The following is a 24,239-nucleotide window of genomic DNA, read 5'->3' on the forward strand; positions in this document are numbered from 1 at the left end:
TCAGCTATTTTTCCCGCCAAGGGTATATGCAGTCTAGTTGAGTCATTATTACGTCGTTCGGGCGGAAAGCGTTTTTATCTCAAACCTATCGTGGCTGTGGAAACGTTCTACTGTAGTCTTATTTGGTTGTCAAGACATGGCAAAGTGTAGCAGTTTTGCGTTAACTAAATTTGTAATTACCATCGCTACTGTCACGCTGCCAAGCTTTAGACTCTCGAATGCTTCAGGTAAGTTTGCATGTTAGTTAGTATATAAAACACAGGAGAGACATCTGAATGCAATACAAAGCTTATAGTTCGGTTTCTATGGGCTATTTCAACTCTTTCATTCTTTTTTAAATTACTACATGACTGTATTCATTTAGCTGTATTGCGCCAGCGGTTGATATTGATAGCACTGTATTTAGCTTGAATGTTTGCTGACGTATATGTTGCAGTATGGCATTACGCATCTGACTTGACACTGCTCGAGTTCAAATAGAGGTATCATTTGTCATTGTTTTCACGCTTTTATTTCGAAAGCTGGGTTAAATCACGATATTTTAATCACCGACATAAAATAATCTATTCATTGTTACTTTCGAAAAGGGGATGTTTGGAGAAACTTGAGTGTCCAGATAACTGTGGTGGTTGCATAAAAATGCAAAACTGAAACTGATGACCGCCGGTGCACAAGATTTCTGAAAATAGCAGACGATATTTTCATAGACTCTCTTTTCACTTTATCAAACTTTTTAGAGACTTTCATTGTTTTTAGCTCCTCTGTCACAAAATCAGGCACTTAGATGATTCAAGTTTTTCAAATAACATACGAGCCACGTAGTAGTATAATTAGTGTGACGTACCGGCAGGGAAAGTTGAATAAGATGATATTTCACTAAGTTAACACAAGAGTTATTTTGACTGCTACGTCGGGCATGAGTTAACCTTCTGTCCATGAAAACAGCACAAAAAACCATATTTAGGGAAGTATTATTGATTTGAATTAAGCTTGTGGAAGAACACATTTTTTGTATTCGAAATCTTCTGGAGTTAGTCTTTGCATGGTGTACTTTACTTAAGCAATGTCTATCATTGCATGAGAAATTAATTGTTAAAGGAAGACTTACTTTTTGTCCACGTCGTAGGATGTGTCCCAGTATTCGGTGACCACTGTTATGCGATATTTACCGGCCTACGGTCTTTTAGAAAAGCGCTGTGGACTTGTCAGTATCACAATGTTGGCCAGCTGGCTGACATCAGAAGCCAAGGGGAAAACAACTACGCGGTAAGCAAAATGTGAGTATCATGATACCGACATAGGCATACATAAAATTTATCCTGGAAAAGTGTCGATGCATCGATGATGTTTTGACTCCATTTTTGATATGTTGAATTGTACAGTTTATATACAATTGATCCTTCAAATGTATCCGAAGACGCAAAAATTGGTCTCGCATGCTAGTCAGTAAATAGAGACGGGTAACACCATTATTAGTAATATAAGATAAACTTCTTTTTGTTATGTTCTTGAAAGTTTTGTTTTTTAGGTTACATAACTAGAGATTCAAATTATGCGACCAATAAAACATGACCATACACATGGTCTTGAGAATGATTGATCGGTAAAAATGCAACTCTCATCTTACTAATCAAAAATTGGGTATTTGTAATGCAATCAAACTGCTCAAAGTGCTTTGCATTGGTGTCAAACGCAAGAGATTGGTATTCCTGCTGCCCTATGAATGACACTATAGCAGAAAGTATAGACTTGTTCTCAGCATGATGGTTGCAAAGCTTAGGGTACAACGTCTGACGGATGACATGAAACCTGGTCGTCAAAAGTGGCAAAAGACAAGTATCTTCATTGTCGAAACAGAAAATCGTGCCTGCAATGATAAAGACATTCAAAGAAGGCCCTTGTCACACTCACTTGCGGTCATATATTTAAAGGGCAGCAATATTAAAGATCATCCTGAAAATGATCTGAGTGACTAAGTTGGTGCAGAGATAAACAAGACAGATGGCTCAGGTTGGCTCAAAGATGACCACACAAGTCACTTTTATGCGAGCGTAAAGCCATGCTTAGTAAATTCGCCTACAATAACTGAAGCTCATTTGTCGTGGTTTATTGGCAAACGATCAAGTGACTCTCCATGTTGTCTAGAAAGATACAGTTCATTATAATTTAATGGAAATGGATGATTTGACATTTTGTATGAGTGGAAATGTGAATTCCATGACCTATCAAACAGACACATACAACCTTGTGTCGAAGATGCTTGATGAATTAAGATATAGTGTAATGCTTTAGACAACCTTATAGCGACAATGTGGGATATAATACCTCGATTAGAAGTAAATGTTTTCCAGCTCAGAAAAAAGAAATGAAACTCTGCGAGATGCGATTCAATGTTTTTGTGACATTCATTTCTGTGGCCATTGCTGATATTGGATGACCATTTTGGCTTTCAACGAAATATTCTACGATGTATATAAAGAAAGAAACTTATCCTGCAGCCTTGAACACCTGATGTATTTGTGTATGCGATGCAATTTCAGCTAAGCTATACATGTACCTTGATATTTGTTGAGGAAACCTGCTTGGCAGCCATCTTGGATTGTTCATATCAATTTCACATTTTCATGGTTGATTTTACAGCAATTATACCAAAAGATACCAATTCTTTGACTTTGTTGAGATATGAATCGTTACATACTGAAACAGGCATGGGGGGGTCATCTTGGATTTTTATGCAAATTAAGGGTTATACATAACAGCAATGAAAGATATGAATTCCTTTACCCCATTTACCTAGCAAAGGAGACAAAAATGACTCCAACAGCTGCTCATTGAGCTGAGAGAGAGATTACATTAAACCTGTTTTAGAGGTCGTTTTGGCAGCCATCTTGGATTTTTATCCAAATTAGGTGTTTGACATGTCATTCAATGAAAAATATGAGTTCCTTAACCCGATTTACATGGCAAAGGAGGCCACAATGACTCCAACAGCCTCTCGTGGAACTGATATATGACATTTACATGTTTTGGAGGCCGTTTTGGGAGCTATCCTGGATTTATATGCAAATTAAGAGTTGTACATGTTGGGATATGAAAGAAATGAATTCCTTGGTCCAGTTTACGTGGCTAATAACACCAAAATCACTTTCATAGTATCTCATAGAGCTGAGATATTACAATTTATGTTTTAACAGCCATCTTGGCGGCCATCTTGAATATATTAAATGCCCAAGGATGCAAGATTGGACTCATGCAGATCCTGATTTAGTAGGCTTTGAAGATACAGAAACCCCCAAGAACCATTGTGTGGCCAAACCGTTTAGGTTTTGTATTTCGGCACCAGACTATATGCGGTTCTCAAACACAAAATAAAATTGATGACAAATAGACGCCAGAGGGTCTGCGCTGATCCGATTGAATCAGATCCAGTGAGGAGTTATGTGCCCAGAGCCCATTTTTATGTGACCGTCTCAGTGGCCCTCTACTGACAATATAAAAAAGTCACCTATACATCGATAATCCGACTTCAGACTGCGCCAATCCAAAAAGCTCGAAGCTTCGGCATCCCACTGGCTGCCACCAATGAGACAAGTCTCTCTACCCGGCCCACTCAACTTGACTCTGCGGTAGCGTGACAACAAGCCTGCCCAAGCGGAGGTCTTCACAGCAAACACGTACACGTTGCCCTGCCGTAGACTTACTTAAGCTATTGCCCTCTTCTCAGCTAGTCAGCACTTTGATTTTGCGATCGGGAGACCTTGGGCTGACTATGAAAGTAGAAAGAGGCAAAACTAGGTAAAAACAGAGCAGAGCTTAGGGCAGCGGACCATTCCGACGACGGCCAGACTCCAACTAACTCAGAACACGCCTTCTTCCAGCAATTTCTGGCTAATCACGTGACTCCAGAACGTACTTTAAATTGGCGTCCAAATTAAATTATGACATCTTGGTTATTCTGGATCAAGTATATGATCGAAAACTCCTATTCCTGAACCTTCCAAGACATCCTGAACAACAGTCATCATAGCACCACAATGGCATCATCCATTGGCAATCTAGGCCTACTAGCCACGTATTCATTACCGTTTCCATAACAGTATGTATGTATGTATGTATGTATGTATGTATGTATGTATGTATGTATGTATGTATGTATGTATGTATGTATGTATGTATGTATGTATGTATGTATGTATGTATGTATGTATGTATGTATGTATGTATGTATGTATGTATGTATGTATGTATGTATGTATGTATGTATGTATGTATGTATGTATGTATGTATGTATGTATGTATGTACGTACGTGTGTGTGTGTGTGTATGTATGTATGTATGTATGTATGTATGTATGTATGTATGTATGTATGTATGTATGTATGTATTGAAATTTTCATCTCGGTATACATTTTCCACCTGATCCATCTCTTTAAAATGTGTGATTTTGTAAACTAATTGTTCTACATTTGGCGTCTCGTATCTTGCGTGTACTTCCATTGCTTTTTCTTAGTTGTGAACCGCTACAGGCTCGTAAAATGAATCTCCTGCTCTATGGTTCACAAATCACAGAGGCGGAAATACAGTTTGGATCGGCATCCATGATCGCGTCACCGAAGGCTCATTTCAAACCATTATGAACGATGAAGCCCCCTATACGAATTTCTTGTACGGCGAACCTAATGACGGGAGTGTATCGCTTCGCCAAGACTGTGTTGTCCTTGGTGGAGGCCTAGGAGGAAAGTGGATGGATAGATACTGCTACGGACGATATCCAGTTCTCTGTAAAAGAAGAAAAGGTAAAAATGTTTTTTTTTCAGGACCACCGGGTTTGTGTCGCTGTGTCCAGCATTCTACCTGTCTTTGAAATCTCTCTGTATCAAATCGGCGTCAGTCAGTCAGTCAGTCAGTCAGTGCCACTGGCCTGTCTGTCTGTCTGTCTGTCTGTCTGTCTGTCTGTCTGTGCCTGTCTTTCAGACTGGCTGACTCTGTCTATCCTACGGGCTATCTATCTGTCTGTCTGTCTGTCTGCCTGTCTGTCTATCTGTCCCAGTCTCTCGTAGATTTTGTGACCGGCGACCAAAAATTATTAGAAAGTGTAAACACCAGGTTCACATGCTCAACAAATGTTCTTTGGTATTTCGTTCGTTCTCGGAAGTCCGCAAGGCCAAGCCAGTTATGAAAGACCATGCCGGTAACAGCCAGGTGTAACATGCAAACAAAATTGCAGACTTAGGCCAAAAAAAAAAAAAGAAATGTTTCTGGTCAGGCCTTTCTTAAAAAAATGGTGCGGCGACGCGGATTTTTTTTTCTTTTTTCTCCTCCTCAAGGGAGGGAGGAGGGTCAGTTAAAGCGCCAAAGCGTAGCGGCTAATTTGCATAATCATTTGCATATCATTAATTTATATTTGCATATGGATGTAAGCTTGCACATGCATCCACACATACATGTACACTCACAACAAAATGCAATGGTAACACACAAGTGTGCAGTTTGAACATCATGGAAACTCTTTATTACACTTAAATAAATCATCACAGTATTGTAATTACAATTGCAATTAAAACAGAAGATTCAGATTGAAACTTTGAGAGCAAGAAATGGTTCGTCTGATTGGAGTTTCATTATAATACATATATTGCTAATAAATTGTCAAAACTTGCCAACAAAGAGGAAAATTCACAAGTTTAAGCTTTACACAATTCAAATGTAATTGAGTTTTAATATCATTTTTGAACGACAAACACCGCGAATAATTTTTTATCACGGGGATAGATTTCAACCAGCGCCCCCCCCATAACTTCTACTGCCACTGGACATCGTCGTTCGATTCTTGATTTTAAAAATACCAACAAGATGATCACAAGACATGAACTAAGTACGACTAGAATCCCTCGAAAATCAGGTGTAAAATCTTTCAGAGGACGTGTCGGAGTGGCATTACACGCGACGCCTGGAGTATCAATGTCCACACGTTATAAACCCGTCGACCAACATGGCCGCCGCCATATTGAAATTTATGCAATGTGAACTCGATCGCGATCGTGATCGTACTAGGACAAAACTCATCGTTGTACAATCATAATCAACCTCACCAGTTAGCTCTTGTTTCTTTTGCGATCCATTTCGTTGATCAAAGCATGGGAATGTGATCAAAGGCCCTGCTAGTGCTACACCGCCTACCTCTGTGAACACTTGTCCGCGATGTATACTGAGTTGGTCTTTGTTGGTCGTAATAGTCGTTCTGGAATGAAAATTTGTGAACAACCCAGCCGATTCTTCTATTGTTTTAACGTTCCTCTCAACACTTACGGACAACTTATCTGATGCATACTATACTTCACACCTTCCACCAGGTTGAAAGTTGCAGTGAGCGCTAATGTGTAGACAATGCATGCATCGGCTGGTAGCTACGCAAAGCGTGTGAACTAAAGGATGGCGGGACTATTTGAAAGCGTAACGGGGAGAATCAAAGCGTACGGGGAGAGGCGAAAGCGTAGCGGGACCGCTATGGTCTGGGGAGAACACTGAGTTTTACAGTTTTATCAATATAGTAACATTTAAATTGTTCATGCAGTCACTGATCATGTGCCCCAAAGAATTTTCTCTTTCTCTTCAGCCGTTTTGGTTTGGTGTTATAGTAATCAGTATGTAGTTTGCCACAGCCGCCGGCCACAAATCAGGAAAAAAAAGGGTGACGCGCTGTTGTTCAAGTGACGCGCGCGCTGACCAGAAACATTTTTTTTTTGGCCTTATAGAGCCAAGCCGACCATCAGGTACCTTTCTTTAAGAAACTGTTCAGACACTAATAATCGTTTTCGTTTGAAGTTGACCTCGATGTCGATCAAAAGTGGCAACATCGAAGTAAGATTCTTGATAACTGGAAAGAAAAAACACTTAGGAATTTGGCTAGAAAAGGGAGACCGGACGTATTGACTGTCCCAGCCCTTAACGGGTTACGTTTTAAGAAACATAAATGCATCATTTGTTCTGTTCAATTTCCACATAGACAATGCTAAAGATTCGTACAAGTAATTAAATACATCATGTTAACCAACATTTGAATATAGCATTCTTTGATATAATTCAACGGGGCTCTTGACCGCTTGTTGATGATGACTGTCTGCAGAACTAAGGTAATAGAATGACCAGATGCAGGCGAACGTTGATTCCCATCAGTACCATCTACGTGCCTTTAATTCTATAAATAGTTTCGCAAAAAATCGTTGTTTTTGATTTTCCAATGTTAGGATTTTGATTTTTCTCTTATTGTGTTTTTTCCTCTTATTTCAACTGTCGAAATTTTAAATTGCGTTATATCACACTTTGATTGCAAGTATTTACGATTATTCTAAAAGAGCCTTGTGCTGTAAATAAAGCTTTGACCCACTGCAGTCAGAGGGCTGCCAGTGAAACTGTTCATCAAGACAAACTATGGACGTACCAAAACATAAGGTAATTTTGCAATATTAGTTTTAATTCGAACAAACCCGAAATCGTATGATAAAATAGTAGCAATTTACAAATGATCCTTGTAATTAGACTTAGTGTAACGTCATCAATGATGTTAAAGATGCATATTCAAAGCATTTGGGAAGCACACCGTGGGGCGGTGGTAAGGGTACCGGTCTCACTGTTGAAGAATGGTGAGTGCAAGACTTTGTACACTTGAGCCAGGCACCTTACTCCTTTTGTAGTGAATAGATATCAACTATACGTACAGCGAGCACTCGTGAACCTACTGTTAGACATTGGTCTTTGGTATCTCTTTTTCGCTAGTTCTATGTTGTCCGTATTTTTCATTTTTATTAAAATTTTCTAAATGTATCTAAATCAGTCCATATAATTCCAATTTCACAGGTATAAACAGTTTTCCTAGCATACTGCTTCTGTATATTGATAAAATAAAATTTCGATCGATCACAAAAATCACAAAAATGGAAAACATATTCATTTATTCATATATGCAATCGATTGCATTCGCAGTTGTAAAAGAAGTATGTCATATTATTGCATTTAGATTTGAGTTCGTTTTAATTTGTTTTACATCTATTACCTTACGAAATAAAAAGAAGAAAAAGCTGCGTTAAAGATTGGCAGTGAGTAAGTGTCCATAGGTCAACAACGCACTTCATCTTCGTTATCAAAAGCAAGTCAGCTGCAATCACGCGTGATCATTTTGGGCTTTGTGTCTAGTAACGTCCCAACTAAACTGCTGAAGAAACTTACATGCCCCGGGTCCTATCAATCCTTTCCAATGTTTCAGATTTGGTTTCTTGTGATGAGGTACATGCACCTGTCCATGGACGAATAACGACGGATCCGATGATTTCATTTCCGGCCAATCTGGGAGATATTCTTACATTTGAGTGTGACCCTGGTTACGTCATGGATGGTTCTTCCACAATTACTTGTGGACAGGGATATTGGGACAGAGCGCCACCAATATGCAAAAGTAAGTAATCTCAAGCTCTAAAGTCGACGGTTTTCATTTGCCACGAATTGCAATTGTACGTTATATGAAGCAGCTCATTTATAGTAGACCAAAGGGCTAGATTTTAAACTGTTATAATGCTATGCTGCTGCAAAACTAGCACGGGAAAAGTGAAAAAACAATACAACATTACGTATTTTCATCAATACAACGTGTTTTTTTTAAACAGAACTAAACCGACAAAAAATTAGTAGTAGAGGCTTCTTCGACTAATGTGTACAGTATATTAAATGTATAGTATGGAAATGCAAAAAATAACATTAAAATAGTTTGCAGGCACAGTGTGTATTAAGCAATTGTTACCATTTATCATTTTCTAACAAACTGGACTTTTTAAAAGATACCCCCGGCTTTGATTTTTAGGTTGTGAAAATGCTTTCGATGGATACTGTTACGAGACGGTTGAAGAGAAAGACCTGGTTGAAGTATCTTATTGTATCACGGAAAAGCTTGGGTATCCTGCCGACATTACCGACAGTGCCGAAAATGCTCATGTAGCCAGTTTACGTGGACTTTTCACCAGGTATGTAAAAGTTAAGGTGTCGTAGCATTTTTACCTACCCACTTTTTTCACAGCAAGATGACATGAAAGCGCCCGCATTACATGTTTTAAAAAAGCTAAGAATCTAAAATTTAGAATGGTACATGTACTTATACTTTACTCGAAGATGAAGGGGAATATATTTTAGGCACGAAAACTCGATTTTGGTATGAATGTACAAATAATTTAAGTCAGAAACTTTGACATCACTCTGTGAAATTTAATATCTCATTTACTATATGTAGAAATAGAATAGAATAGAATTTTCTTTTGCATTATCTATTCTAAATATTCTAGTCTCATCTTAAAACACACGGATTTAGAGACTGACATTTAAAAAATAAAAAATGATTAAAATCTTAATAGGCAAAACTAAAGTGATTTTTATTATTTGGAGGGACTCGACATGTTGCTGGAAAACTATTTTGCCGCACTCTTTTTTTTTCATGTACTAAAATAATGTACAATTTCTTGTTTCTCTGAAAAAAACATTTTGGGAATAAAACATCATTCATTCATTCATTCATTCATCCATCCATCTATCCATTCATTCATTCAAAATGTAAGGACTTCAGTGCCAAACAAAATTGTCGTTTAGTTATATAGCATGTAAAGTACATTATGTGAAACGTTCACATAATTTGATCAGGCCAGAGTGGAGTTAAAGTGTGTTGAAATATTGTTATTGGTATCCAGCAAATAGGGTGATTTACATAAATTTGCATAAATGTATCTTCTTTCTCACCGAACATATGACTGTGTGCCATGCTAAAAGATAAAAGCAACCAATGTTTGAATATTCGGTTAACAAATCAATGAAAATTGACTGAATCTTTGCAAAAAAGCGATTTTAAACAAAATGCGCTGGTGCAACACCACCTTTTATTCACCTGTATCGTGTTAATATTTCATTTTTTGATTGTCGAAATGAGTTGTTTTATAATGTTATATATTTACAACTGTCACATGACTTCACACACAGACTAAAAACTATTTCGTATCATATTTTATGTAGCTACGTACAAGAAGTGCGCCTTGGTGTAATTGATTACATCGAAGAGGGTGTTTTCAGAACTGTGTGGGGCATAGAAGTAGGTTTCACGGATTGGGGACCCGGCGAACCATCAGACCCTTTAAAATACCATGTTGCCATGGACATGAATACCGCCAAGTGGCAAATGGCACCAGACGTCGTTCCGTCTTCTGACTCTCGGCGGAACAGTCTGCAAAAAGAGTGAATGTAAGTAAGACGTACGTCTCTTATGGTTTGTCTGCATTCATCAAAGAGGAACGGTCATACCAATATGAAGAGGCGCCCAGCGTTTAACCGGGATTCCTGAACTGATATCGATAACGTACACAAGTTAATACCGATAATACTTCTTCAACCGGCAACATAACTTGTGCGAGCTTGGATTTCATAGCTGTCACAACTTTGGTGTCAAATAAAGCAGAATTTACCCGAATCTATTCAAAATATTTGATCGTACAAAATTGATATTCAGAGAAGCACAACTCTAACGAAAATAAAGAAAAAACACAAAACAACAAACCCCAACCACGTCCATACCGCAAAGTAAGGTGTGTGATGGTACGTTTCACTGTTTCTCAATCTATGTTCTCTTTTAAGTATATTGAATCCTCGTTCCATCATTTTTGGACATTGATTTAGTAAGTGGTTATATTTCAGAGACAAGATTCATGATGTTACTTCATTTTAGTCCATTTAAAATGTCGTTAGACCCATTACAAAATAGGGTTAGACCCACTACAAATTGCAACAAATTTCTTTCTTCAGAACGGATGTTGGAGAGGTACCCTTTGGGAAATATGTCTAATTTGCATAAATCAAACATGGCTGCCTCCCATCCAACAAAATAACAGTATTGGCCATATATTACATGTTAAACAAGCTATTTCAGTGATTTTAAAGCCTATCATTACTTATTTGGCAGGGGGGATCAATTTGGTGATATAATGTTTGATATTTTAACTTCCTTAATTTGCATAATTTCAATATGGCGGCAAACATTCTAACAAAAGACATTTTCGGTCATATACCACGTATTAAACAAGATGCACAGCAACAACACCAACAAGCTATATCAGTTATTTTAAAGTTTAAAGTATATTTCTTGGGCATGAAGAAACAATGTTTGAGGTATGATGTTTACATAGGCTCTTGGTTAATTTGCATAAGCAAATATGGCGGCCAACATTCCTACGATGGACATTTTTGTTCATAAAGCACGTTTTAAACTAAGGTTTAAAGATATTTCTTGGACATGAAGGAACATTTTTGGTGGTTCATTGTTTTACAAAGGCGCTTTGATAATTTCCATGAATTAAGTATATCTGCCAAATTTATGCCTCATTGTTTAATAGCTTCTAAAATAAAATAGGTTCTGGTATAGTTTTTAGCACTAGGGATCTATCAAGAAGAAACTGTTGAGTCCATTGACATTTATTTTTTAAAATTGCGAATTTTCGATACATGACGACTGTTAATGATTGTAAGTCGTCTGAATAATATATCCTCTTTCTGAATATAACATTGGAGTGATCTGTGTACGACATTATTGGTAATTTGTATTGATGTTTAATACTGTTCAGTGTCAAAATATGAAAGCTATAATGTGTACGGTTTACAAAAACGACCTGTACAAAATCCTCAGCTTCTTAGTTAAACTTAACCCCCTTTTTAAAGACAAGTGCATCTTCCGTAGATACCCCCTAGATGATAGGCAAGAGGTCACAACATATAACAGCAAAAATATAGTAAACGCAACAAAGCTAAAAAAGATAGAAAAATAATATGACCAAAATAAAAACAATGGCACAATACACACAAATTAAAACTTGGCTCTTTTGCAAACAATGTCGGATTCACAAAAACTTTATGAACACACACATTTTATGAACACAAAAACTCTACAAACAAACAAACCCACAAAGATTGAAAACTGCATGATTCGCAAGGCTTAAAATTAATCCAAACACTTAATCATCAAGATAATCAAACTGTTACACAATATAAAGAAGTACATCTGGAACAATGACAATTTGATATATAATGAGACTTTAACAAACGGTCTGATAGTCATTAAGTTTGCTTATATTATTCGAAGTTAGGACATTTGGTGGTATTGTGAGTTCTGGTAATTTCTAAGTTGGTATTGCCTGTGTTTCTAATTATTTTGTATGTGATCATCAGTTGTTTTGAAAACAGATTCTTTAAACACATTTTCAAATTCACACCACTTTTCAGAGCATGTTTTATTCTCTTAGTTATGATGTATGGAAATCGTTGTTGTGAAAAATAAACTCTCTTCCTTGGTTTTGTCTGCTACTCGTTGTTCAACTTGCCTTCTTCTCTTACGTACTCTTCCCCCATGATGTGTTCTGTTTCCCGTTTTTCGTATTGTCGGTCTTGCCGGTTTTTTTACCACAGTATGTCACTTTCTGTGTAAAATCATTTTTGTTGTTGCACGTTCTAATGTACCTCAATGGTTTACTTTTAATGAGGCCCTTGAATATTGCCGTAGAGTGACATGACTTTCTGTGTATTAACTGGAATGTAGGCCCCTACATGATGCTTTTGTGTGTTCCGGTGGCGAGAATTTTCTTTGTTGTATCAGTAATCTTTTAATCGCCAATTTGGCCCGAGCATCTAGTGCAAGAAGCGATATACAAAGTTGTATGCAAATGAGAACAAGTGTCGCGAAGTGTAGCGAAGCTAAATTAACACTACAATTGAAAGCTTAATGTGTTAGAAGTGTTGGTTTGTATTGTATAAAGCATTCTGTAAAATTTGAACATTCAGTTTCGTTGACGTATTGTCGAAATAAAGCTGAGAATGGCGTACTTGATTGCTTGTCATGGAAGGATATACATGTGTAAAGCGGACCTATGTTTCGCTGACCGCACACGGTCGGCGCGGTGACCGGTACTGTGGATGCAGAATGAAACCCTTGGCCTCGGCGAAAGTTAACTCAACGCGGCGCCGTATAGGCTACATCGTACTCAAGCCAAGTCTCACCGTTGTAGGGTAACAGCTCTGATGATAACTTATTTGCTCGAGTTGTGAAGTCCATCCTCCCACGTAAGTACTTCTGTACTGCCAATTAAAATATGTTAGTAGCTGTGCGTGCGTGCCACGAGTCGACTGTGTGTTCAACACACCACCGTCCCTCGTGGGTGGAGGGACGGTGAACACACTGACTCACAGCCCTGCCACGCAGAGGTACGCTCGATCATATTATACTCGAATTGACTGAATTTGATATATTCATTGCACTGATTTCGGTGTATAGTCGATCATATGTGGTGTGACAGTTGTGTCAACATATGGTCATACGCTAGAACCGCCGAGGATCGAAAGAGTGAACGTTGCACGAAACCGAAGGTTATTCACGGCATGGGTATATTAGCTGTGCGTGGCAGGACTGTGTTTTACCGGGGTTATACGGCCTCCCGCCTTATAACGCCGGTAAAACATTGCCCTGCTGCCACGCAGAGCTGGGGGTTTTACCCCTTTCGTCAGCTGAGGTAACTTGATGATTCACTGTATAAGTATCGCCGTGCGTACAGGTCTCAGGCGTGGCGGAGGCCGTAACGCCGGGAATACAGACCTGTACGCAGGGCTACGTAGTGTACTTGCTTAGTCACACACGTTCTTTTTTCGTGTTCGTGTCTTAGATTTTTTTCATATGTGGAACACGTACACGTACATACGTACGGGAGCTGAATTGCATTACATACGCTGGCGATTCAGTGTACTGTACAGAGATGTTTGATTAAAACGATATGGCATCAGCGGCCAGGAGGTATCATACGGATAGAGGTCACACTGTGAGATCATGGAGGTAGAAGGAGAGATTACCTCCATGGTGAGATCAAGCTTGTTCTCACGGGATCGGAAGCAGCTGTGCCGAGCCCGTATGCTTTATGTTCGGACAGTGCATGCACTGACGAAATTTTTGTCAAGTAAATGGTTTACATGCTGTACAGTATCATGGATCGTAAGCATGAGTGTGTGTTCACAGTTTCCTTACCTACACTCATGGAGCTAGGAACAAATACCATTTCTGGCTCCATGCTAAACTGGTGTATAAAAACTCCGGTGTGTGCATAGTTAATATTTAACTTGCAAATTATTGCATATTTAACTTTCATGGAGTCACAGATTTGATAATCATTTTCATTCTGAAGGTCTGAAAGTCCGCTCTACAATTATTATTTACATGTAGCGTTCAGGGAAATCAATCGAACGGGACCTTGTAAACTTCCGGTTCAGGGGAAAGGCTGGCAGGTAAATGAACAGAGGCCACATATAATCCATGTAGTGCATTTGGTGAAATTCCAAAATTTAATTTCTTGTACATAAATGCCCTTATCACAGATATTTTAACAATATTATTAATGATTAATGTAATTAATGTTATAGAAATAATGGGTGATGCTCTGACCATTATTATTCATTTATGGCCAAGGGCGAGAGGAAAGTCAAGAATTTACAAGGCTTAGCGAGCAAGCTTATTTTGGCTTTCAGTCTTGCCAAAGCCTATAGATAAACGTTAATGGTCGGGGCAGAGCCTGTTATTTCCATGATATTACCAACAAACCCTAGAAAATCATCAAGATTTACAAAAATTTCCCATGTGAAAGACAACGGAGCCCCAGAACTTGTGCAATATTGCCTGAATACATGGGTTTATGTGCCAGAGAACAGGTGACAATTTGCCAGACACCAGGATGGCAAATCGTTTCCTGCTGCGAGGGCACATAAACCCATGTATTCAGGCAACAATATTTTTATTACATGCCTCTGAATATAAATGCTGTATGACATTTAGTTATATGCTGGACATTTTCAAACAGTTTTACCATTATTGACCAGCATCAAACGGATTTTAACGAAGGTCAAAATAGAAGTGTGCACATGTATATTTTACATCTATCATTCAGGGTCTACTTAGATGTCGAAAACATTGTAGGGCTTCACTGGCCTTGGTAACCATGGAAACCAGTCAGTACATCGTTCACCGACCCCCTAACTCCCCGGATGTTCCTTTTCAAATCAATTCATTGATTTGCACTCACATCAAGGCATGTAATAAGCAATGCACAGTCATGGCCACCCTAAAAATTTGTCAAATCTGGAGATTTTTAAAAAAATGTATAACTTGGGCCACAAGTGCTTCATTTTGTTTTTGTGATTGATTATGATCTTTGTACAATTGACAATTTACATTTTTGATGAAAAGTCACAATGTTAGCAGCATTATTTATATTCATGGACATCAAAACAAACCATTACATACTGTGTATTTGTGGTCAGTCACATGGTTCTGCTCCACCAATTAAATGAGATGTCTATAGCATGGTAATACATAATGAATGAGTGTATGATTTTACTGATCTTTTGACCCATATATCATAGCTTCTATGATTAGAAAGTTGAGTATCCATTGTACAGACGGTGAGAAATAGGACTATCTGCAAGATTCTAATTCATTGTATTCGTTGACATTTGCCTACAGCTGTTAGTATACCTCGCGAAACCTGGTCGTAAAGCCTCAGAGGTACATGTATGTGAAACTTAGAAGGAACAAGAATCAAAAGATTGATAACTGCTCTTTGACAAAATCCTTCATCAGGTAAGATTTGATTTTCAATTTCCTGCACATGTCTCGTTCGTTATCAGTTAAGCTTTTCACATGCTCGGTTTTATTTGGCGGAATTGTAATACTTTCTTCAACATCAACTCCCTCAATGCTCTCTACGTAACTTTAATACATGTAAGTATTTCAGAATATGCGTCTGTAGTGTGATCTCCTTGGCAAAAAATTCAACAGGACAAAATAGAGCAAGTGCAAATGAAATTCATGAAGTTCTTCTGTTTCAAACATAGCATCCTTACAGCTGAAATAATAATGGATAATTCTGCAAGCGTTTTAACCTTTAGCCTCTTTATCATTGGAGATTATTTATATTTAATACAAATATGTGAATAATATGTATGATTGTCCCAATCATGTTTCATATTAATTTTGATGTTTCTCAGTAAACTACATGTACAAGAACTCGCAGTATAAAACTCGATGTTTTTAGGTACTTGGCTCTTCAAAGATGTATGGCTACTTTAAATGAATCGTGCATTTCCAACCCTGCCATTGACAACACTTTATCTTGTCAAAGTTTCAGATGCTTGGTCAGAATGCCATGCTTAAATTTGTACATTTTTAATGGTTTCATATAGTTTGTTGTTTGTTGTTTATTGTTTATTGTACTTCATGCATTCATATTATTATGTTTATTTTATGGAGCCTGTTAATGTGACTTGTTCCTGTTGGTCTTTCTTTGAAATAAATATATAAAGATATTGCTACTTGCTTGAATACACGTCTTGACCTACATTATGTACCTGTTCCTTTAAAAAGGTCCACAATCACCAGTGATTACAATGGGTTTAGGCAAAGTTATACCAGTGATGGAAGGTTTAATTAAAATTACAGAAGTCATAAACAATCAAGTTGTCTTATCTTGCATATAAAAAGCCATGTTTTAGAATGAACTGATGTAAACTATGTCAGCAATTTGCAGGAGATAATATTTACATTGCATGATTCAAGTTAATGTTTCTTTTCACCCAATCAGATTCAAGATCCCTTGCTGAGGCAGTGCATACTGGGCAATGACAACCAGGTGAAAAGCAACATAGTGACAATACCATCCTCCATTGCAAAGCATATACACAGTGTGTGGCTATGCAGAGAGCCAACACTGAACAGAGATGATGTTGTTGTCATCAATGCAGAGCAAAAACCTGTGGAATTGAGGGAATCTTTCATCAATATATTTACTTTCCTAAGACAATGGGTCCTTGCTGTGGCACAGGTTTGTACTTACACTGTTCAGTGTTTCCACTGGGTAAATTTTCCCTTAAACCATTCTGGCTAATTGAGACCAAAATTGATTAGCCAGAACTATAGCCATCAAAATTACATGTAATTGCATTTATGATTTTTATCCAACTGACAGTTGTATATATATACTCAGGTGGGTCCTATCAGTTGCTACAGTGGCAAGATGACATTAAACTGGTCCAATAATCATTTCTATTCAAGGTAATACATTACCAGGTCCATTGGACATTTGTGATTTAAAAATTTAAGTAGGACTCATCCTGACCGACTGATAATTAGTGGCAATGAAAATAAACAACTATTTTTTATGGAACAAACTGCTTTCTTAATAACATTCACAACAAATTTTATTTCCTGTGTGCCACACACTTATGTGACTTAATTTTGCACTTTTGTAAATGTATCAAGATGTATTACAAGTATTGCATCATTGACAGGGTAACTTCAAGATGTTTCCTTTGAAAGATCCATAGCTTCTGCCTCAATCATCAAGTGCTTTCAGTTCTCCAATCACAGAGTCTGATTATTAAACCAACTGTTCACTTAAAGAAGGTGTACTCCAAGCAGTAAATGCTTAATAGTTTCAAAATCAAACTGGGTGTATACATGTATTTTAAAATATCCTGTCTGGCCACTTTATATGTCTTACAGAAAAAAAAAGCTGACTCTTCTCTTATTAAAACACTAGTCATGGAAATTCAACAAACTATTCCTGGTACACTTTCTTTTTTGTAACTACTACTACCCTGCAACTCTGCGGACAACCTGTGCAATTATCTTTTTTGCTTAATTGTACTCGAACACGACTTAGCATGTCGCAGTGTGCTGCTTGTTGTTCAGCGTAGTAAACATTCAACAGGACAACATCCTGGGCATATCTTCATGCAAATATTATGACCAATGCCTATCCACAATACAGTGTTACTCAGTACGTGTACACATCATGGCAGGAGGTGACCCCAGCCTATATCCACAAATACATGTACACAGTATGGAAGATAACCCGGGCCTATCCTCAATCCAAATGCATTCACATGGTATGGAAGATGGCACAGACATATATCCACAATACACATAATATATGCAATGGAGGATGGCCTAAGCCAATACACATACATGCACACAGTATGTACATGTATGATGAATCAGCTGGCCTATATAGAATACAAAATGGGAGATGACTAAGGCCTATCATTAATACAAACAGTCTGTACCTGTATCGTATTCAGGATAGGCCCAGGTCATTTTCAAAAATGTGTACCTGTATTGTATTCAGGATAGGCCTGGGTCATCTTCCATAGCAGGTACCTGTATGTGTATTCTGGATAGTCCAGAGTCACCTGCGATGCTGAGTAATTGTTTTGTGGATAGGCCTGGGTCATTGTATTTGCATAGGTTATAACATTTGCATGAAGTTTGGCTCAGGACGTCATCCAATTGACAGTTTACCACACTGTGCTCATTAATAGCTGCCTCTGAGTTTGCTGCAGTAGTGTCCTACGGTGACTGTTTTTGAAACACTGGTTTCCATTTTATTCACCACCCTTGCTGTCATTGGCTGCTGTTGTCTGCTTAGTTTTTGAAAATATACTGCAATCAGTATTTCCTGACTATGTTAAAGCATTGTTTACAAAGCACTTGTCATAAAATAACAAGGTCATTGCATGCAGCCATCTGAAAGCATGGCATATAACTTCATAAGTTACTGATTATAATAGTTTTCTGAGACTGCACACTAAAGCAAGGAAGAATGACCAGCCAGGGATGTTGAAAAATCTCTCTGCCTTTTAAAGGTGGAGCCTCCCTTTAAAAGGACGCAAAGCTATAGCAGCGTTCATTGTGTTAGTGGACACCAAACAGTCAACACAAGGTTACACGCTCCAGAAAATGCCACTTTTTAGTTTTCCCGGCCACAAGAAGGCAGACAGACTGCCAAGCGGTCAGCGTGAAGTTGCTGCCGATCGGACTCTGTGGTTATATTAAAAGTCTAACGCGACTAGAAGACAATTTTTTAGGAAATTCGAGTGTTTGTTGTGACTGTTGGCGATTTAAAACTGACCGTCAATCAAACGCTTGTATAAACTATGTTTGCAGGATTAGCAAAAGGTGCCAAAAGGTAGAGATCAGATTTGTGTAATTAATGTTATAGAAATCGAACATCGTACTGGCCAAGTGTTTGACTGGGAGGAAAGCTCCACTAATGCGAGAACCTGGGATTGAAAAGTGCGGCTTTAACTGCACTCTCGATCAGCCCCCTGAAAATAGCACAGACCAGTTTGGCGAAGGATAGTTGAAAAATATTTCCCAATCTGCAGACATTTCATTTGCCATTTCACGCTCTTGCGAATGGCAGCGGAAACACTGCTGTTGTCATACACATTTGTAGTCCTTTTTTGGACACCGTGGTGCGAAGCACCAAAGGTGTCCTATGTCGCCACAATGTCTGTGTGTGTGTCCGTCTGTCCGTCCGTCCGTCCGTCCGTCCGTAGACAGATTTTGTTCCACTCATAACTTAAGAACCCTTAGGTCCAATGTCATGCAATTTGGTATTTGGTATTATCATGATGAGACTTAGATCTGATTAGATTTTGGTGGGTGTGGCTTATTAATTAATTGCTCATTTGCATATTTTATGACTTTTTTCGTTCACGCAGATATCTCAGAGACGCCTGGAGCGATTTCGTTCAAACTTGGTAAAAGGATAGTACTCTACCTCATACAGATGCACGTTGATTTGTTTCACAATGTGATCAAATTTGGCCGTGTTAGAGGACTTTTTAGTTTTCGCCTCCATAGACTCCCCTGTATAAGGCAATCCATAGACTCCCATGTATAAGGCAATCCATAGACTCCCATGTATAAGGCAATCCATAGACTTCCATGTATAAGGCAATCCATAGACTCCCATGTTTAAGGCAGTCCATAGACTCCCATGTATAAGGCAGTCCATAGACTCCCATGTATAAGGAAGTCCATAGACTCCCATGTATAAGGCAATCCATAGACTCCCATGTATAAGGCAGTCCATAGACTCCCATGTATAAGGCAGTCCATAGACTCCCATGTATAAGGCAGTCCATACATGTAGACTCCCATGTATAAGGAAGTCCATAGACTCCCATGAATAAGGCAGTCCATAGACTCCCATGTATAAGGCAGTCCATAGACTCCCATGTATAAGACAGTCCATAGACTCCCATGTGTAAGGCAGTCCATAGACTCCCATGTATAAGGCCAAGAAAAATAAAATTTAGTTTCTCATCGTATTCATATTGCAAAAAGGATGCAGTGACACAGTTTTTAGTCCCCACAGATAAAGTCCAGGGGCTCATAGATTGGGTCATGTCAGTCCGTCAGTCCATCCATGTGAGTCCATCCGTTCACGCAGATATCTCAGACGCTTTCACAAAATGTCACGTGACCTTTGACCTCAAATATACATATTTGTCCATAACTCAGTAACCACAAGTGCTAAACCTTTCATATATGGTATGATGGGACACCCTATGATGCCACATATTGTACCTCATTAATTATGTGCATATCTAATTTTGAGCAAGCCAATAGAGCTAGAGGTCTGATTTTTGGTATATATGGATAACTTAGCAATACAATTTTTTTGACAAAATGTCACGTGACCTCGGTGACCTTTGACCTCAAATATACATATTTGTCCATAACTCAGTAACCACAAGTGCTACACCCTTCATATTTGGTATGATGGGACACCTTATGACGCCACATATTGTACCTCATTAATTATGCACATATCTAATTTTGAGCGAGCCAATAGAGCTAGAGGTCTGGTTTTTGGTATATAGGGATAACTTAGCAATACAATTATTTTGACAAAATGTCACGTGACCTCAGTGACCTTTGACCTCAAATATACATATTGTCCAAAACTCAGTAACCACAAGTGCTACACCCTTCATATTTGGTATGATGGGACACCTTATGACGCCACATATTGTACCTCATTAATTATGCACATATCTAATTTGAGCGAGCCAATAGAGCTAGAGGTCTGATTTTTGGTATATAGGGATAACTTAGCAATACAATGATTTTGACAAAATGTCATGTGACCTCGGTGACCTTTGACCTCAAATATACATATTTGTCCATAACTCAGTAACCACAAGTGCTACACCCTTCATATTTGGTATGATGGGACACCTTATGACGCCACATATTGTACCTCATTAATTATGCACATATCTAATTTTGAGCGAGCCAATAGAGCTAGAGGTCTGATTTTTGGTATGTAGGGATAACTTAGCAATACAATTATTTTGACAAAATGTCACGTGACCTCGGTGACCTTTGACCTCAAATATACATATTTGTCCAAAACTCAGTAACCACAAGTGCTACACCCTTCATATTTGGTATGATGGGACACCTTATGACGCCACATATTGTACCTCATTAATTATGTGCATATCTAATTTTGAGCAAGCCAATAGAGGTAAATGTATGATTTTAGAAAATAGGGACAGACTATAGGATAGAAATTTTTTGACAAAATGTCATGTGACCTCGATAACCTTTTACGTAAAATACACGATTATGTCAATAAATAAGTAACCACAAGTGCTATGTCCTTTATATTTAGTAGGATGGGAGACCTTATGACAACACATGCTTTACCTCATTAATTATGCCCATATATAATTGTGGGCAAGCCAATAGAGCTAGAGGTCTGAATTTTGGCATATATGGATTAATTAGCAATACAATGGGTTTTTTTTTTCAAAATGTCACGTGACCTTGATGACCTTTGACCTTGAATATGCATATATATGCATAACTTCATAGATCTAAACATATACACTCCAGTGATACTTCTTAATGACCTCATTTCCCTGCCCCATCAAGACTAATACTCCTATTACAAGTGGGGACTATGTCAATGTCAATGACTTGTTACTTCTATACAGAATATTATCTTACATAGTGAGTGTCTGAATATTATTCTGAATTGTATTCCAAAGCACATTCTGAAAGGACTCTTCTGGAATATACAGAATATTATCTCACATAGTGAGTGTCTGAATGTTATTCTGAATTGTATTCCTAAGCACATTCTGAAAGTAACTCTTCTGAAAATTTCACATTCTTTGCCACTGCACCATCTCCCTAATACATACTGATGACCCACGGTGTCCACTCAAGTCTCACTTTGATTTAAAATACCCTCTTGAGTAGATCAAATGTATTACACCTCTACCATACTATTTAATCAGTAACTTTGTTGTGATAATCATTGCTTACACATTTTGGTAAAGTTATTTTCTCTTATTTAGCTGAATTTGCTAAAAAATTTCTTGCCACTTGGCACTCTATGAATTGCCTAGTGAAATGCAGATGATATGATAAATGCACATGACTAGACATTCAATACATGTAGCTTCATTCGTAGGATCCATAAAACTGTTATGATGAAGTATATTCCAATGAGAGAATACATCTGGTATGCACACGTGATTTAGAATGTTTACATGTGTGTAATGCTTATCATCATTAGGGTTAAGGACATACAGAGTGTTTGCAATTCATTGTAGTACATCCCATCACCAAATGTATTTTAATCATTCCGGTTATCATTGTTATTTAAAGAGTTATAAGTAATCATGAGTCTATGTGTTTACAATTCAGGATCAGCAGTGCATGCTGCGCAATATCAAGGATGAGAAATACCATTGACCTTGACAAAGAGCATTAAAGACAAAGTGGAGGGCTTGGGATTGGACTTGGATCATGACATTATTACGAAAGATGAATGGAAATGATCAAAAAACAGGTAAATTTCCATTTTAGTCCTTGCACCACAGTATATATACACAAGTGGCTGTTGCAAAGATGTGCTGGAACTGGTATCTTGTAACTTGCACAAAGTGTTTTATGTTAGTTGTCTTTATAGCTATACACATGTCTAGCATGTTTACAATTACAAGAATACTATTTAGAATCACAGGTTCACAAAAATATTAGTGATACATTTCTGTATTTTAATTGACATTGCCAGCTGCAACTATGTAGGTACATCAGTTTTACACTAATTCATCCTGAATTATACACAACATGCATGTGACAGCAATCCTCATTCTTAAACTGTGCAGGACATTGGTTGTTGCCAATCTACATTGTATTACATATGACATGAGCAAGAAGGAAAAAGTATGGTTTAGATGTCTAGGTTAGAGAAACATGCATATAGCGGAGAGAAAAATAAATTTATTGGTCCTTTACACAAGAATTCTTGGATATGTGACACACAAATAAACTAACTTTTTGTGAAGAGAAATTATTATCTTCCATGATTTGTCCATGATTATCTTCCATGAGTTTATTATTATTACTATGTTAGGGAACAGGTGTGTATATCCATGCAGAAGAGGAAGCAGGATAAATCCAAAACCGACTATAAGGCAGCATTTACCATTCAAAGAAAGGAACCAACCACCAGGGACAGTTGTCTCAAGATGAAGACAGTGGGATTGCACCTCCATTTGGTAGAGGATTTCCTATTAGTCAGTATGGTGGAGAGACGTGCACCCTTACACTGCTCAGCACACAGATTTGTGTATGTTAGGATCAGAGGCTCCTAAACCATAGCACCTACCACAGATAAAGAGTGGCCAACTTAACAGACAAAACCCTCAATACTAAGCATCATCAGATACAGCTAGTACAGAACTGTTGAAGGTATATAATTATATACCTGGATATATAATTATATAATTATATATCCAGCTCATAGAGAGGAAAAATTCAACTTTCAGAGCACTGAGAAAAGACAATTATTATTTCATGCCTCCCCTCAGTATCATGGTGATCTCTGTAGTATAGTAACAGACCTGTAGCTAGTTGTCACTTGTGATGATTGTTTATAAACATTCCATTATAACTTCTTTTTCTGCTCCAGAGGGTGTACATGTCAATCAGGACCCAGATTTACATATACTTGTCAATAACATTGCAATGTGCACATGTATGATACACTTTGTTTCCCAATGAGCTTCCAGAAGAAGAACAAAAAACTGGAGTGATATCAAAAGAAATTGTGAAAAATTCATCAAAAAATTACAGCAACTGGAGCCCAAATTTCATGGGGAGCTGTCATTATTTACGGAGTACAGGTCGGAGAGGAGATGTTGGAGGAATTTCGTCGGAAACTCTAAATTTTGAGTACCCCCCAAACCATGATGAATTTGAGTAACCCCCCCCTCCCTTACATGGAAATTTTGACTGACCCCCACACTCAATTTTGAA

The 24,239-nt window shown here is 37.9% G+C and overlaps 1 long non-coding RNA gene across 3 annotated transcripts; it reads left to right on the forward strand.

Moving 5' to 3' along the window:
* Nucleotides 1–12,708: 12,708 nt before the first annotated feature.
* On the forward strand, nucleotides 12,709–24,186 carry LOC139142223 (uncharacterized). Of its 3 annotated transcripts, none has more exons than XR_011554320.1 (5): nucleotides 12,709–13,135; nucleotides 15,576–15,692; nucleotides 16,693–16,932; nucleotides 22,623–22,767; nucleotides 23,335–24,186. It is a non-coding gene; the product is annotated as an uncharacterized lncRNA (long non-coding RNA). The 3 variants fall into 3 exon arrangements; XR_011554321.1 differs by lacking the exon at nucleotides 12,709–13,135 and adding an exon at nucleotides 13,143–13,581; XR_011554322.1 differs by lacking the exon at nucleotides 12,709–13,135 and adding an exon at nucleotides 13,148–13,276.
* The last annotated feature ends 53 nt before the right edge of the window (nucleotides 24,187–24,239 follow it).

This window comes from Ptychodera flava, chromosome 10 (assembly GCF_041260155.1).
Source record: "Ptychodera flava strain L36383 chromosome 10, AS_Pfla_20210202, whole genome shotgun sequence".
Classification (NCBI taxonomy): domain Eukaryota; kingdom Metazoa; phylum Hemichordata; class Enteropneusta; family Ptychoderidae; genus Ptychodera; species Ptychodera flava.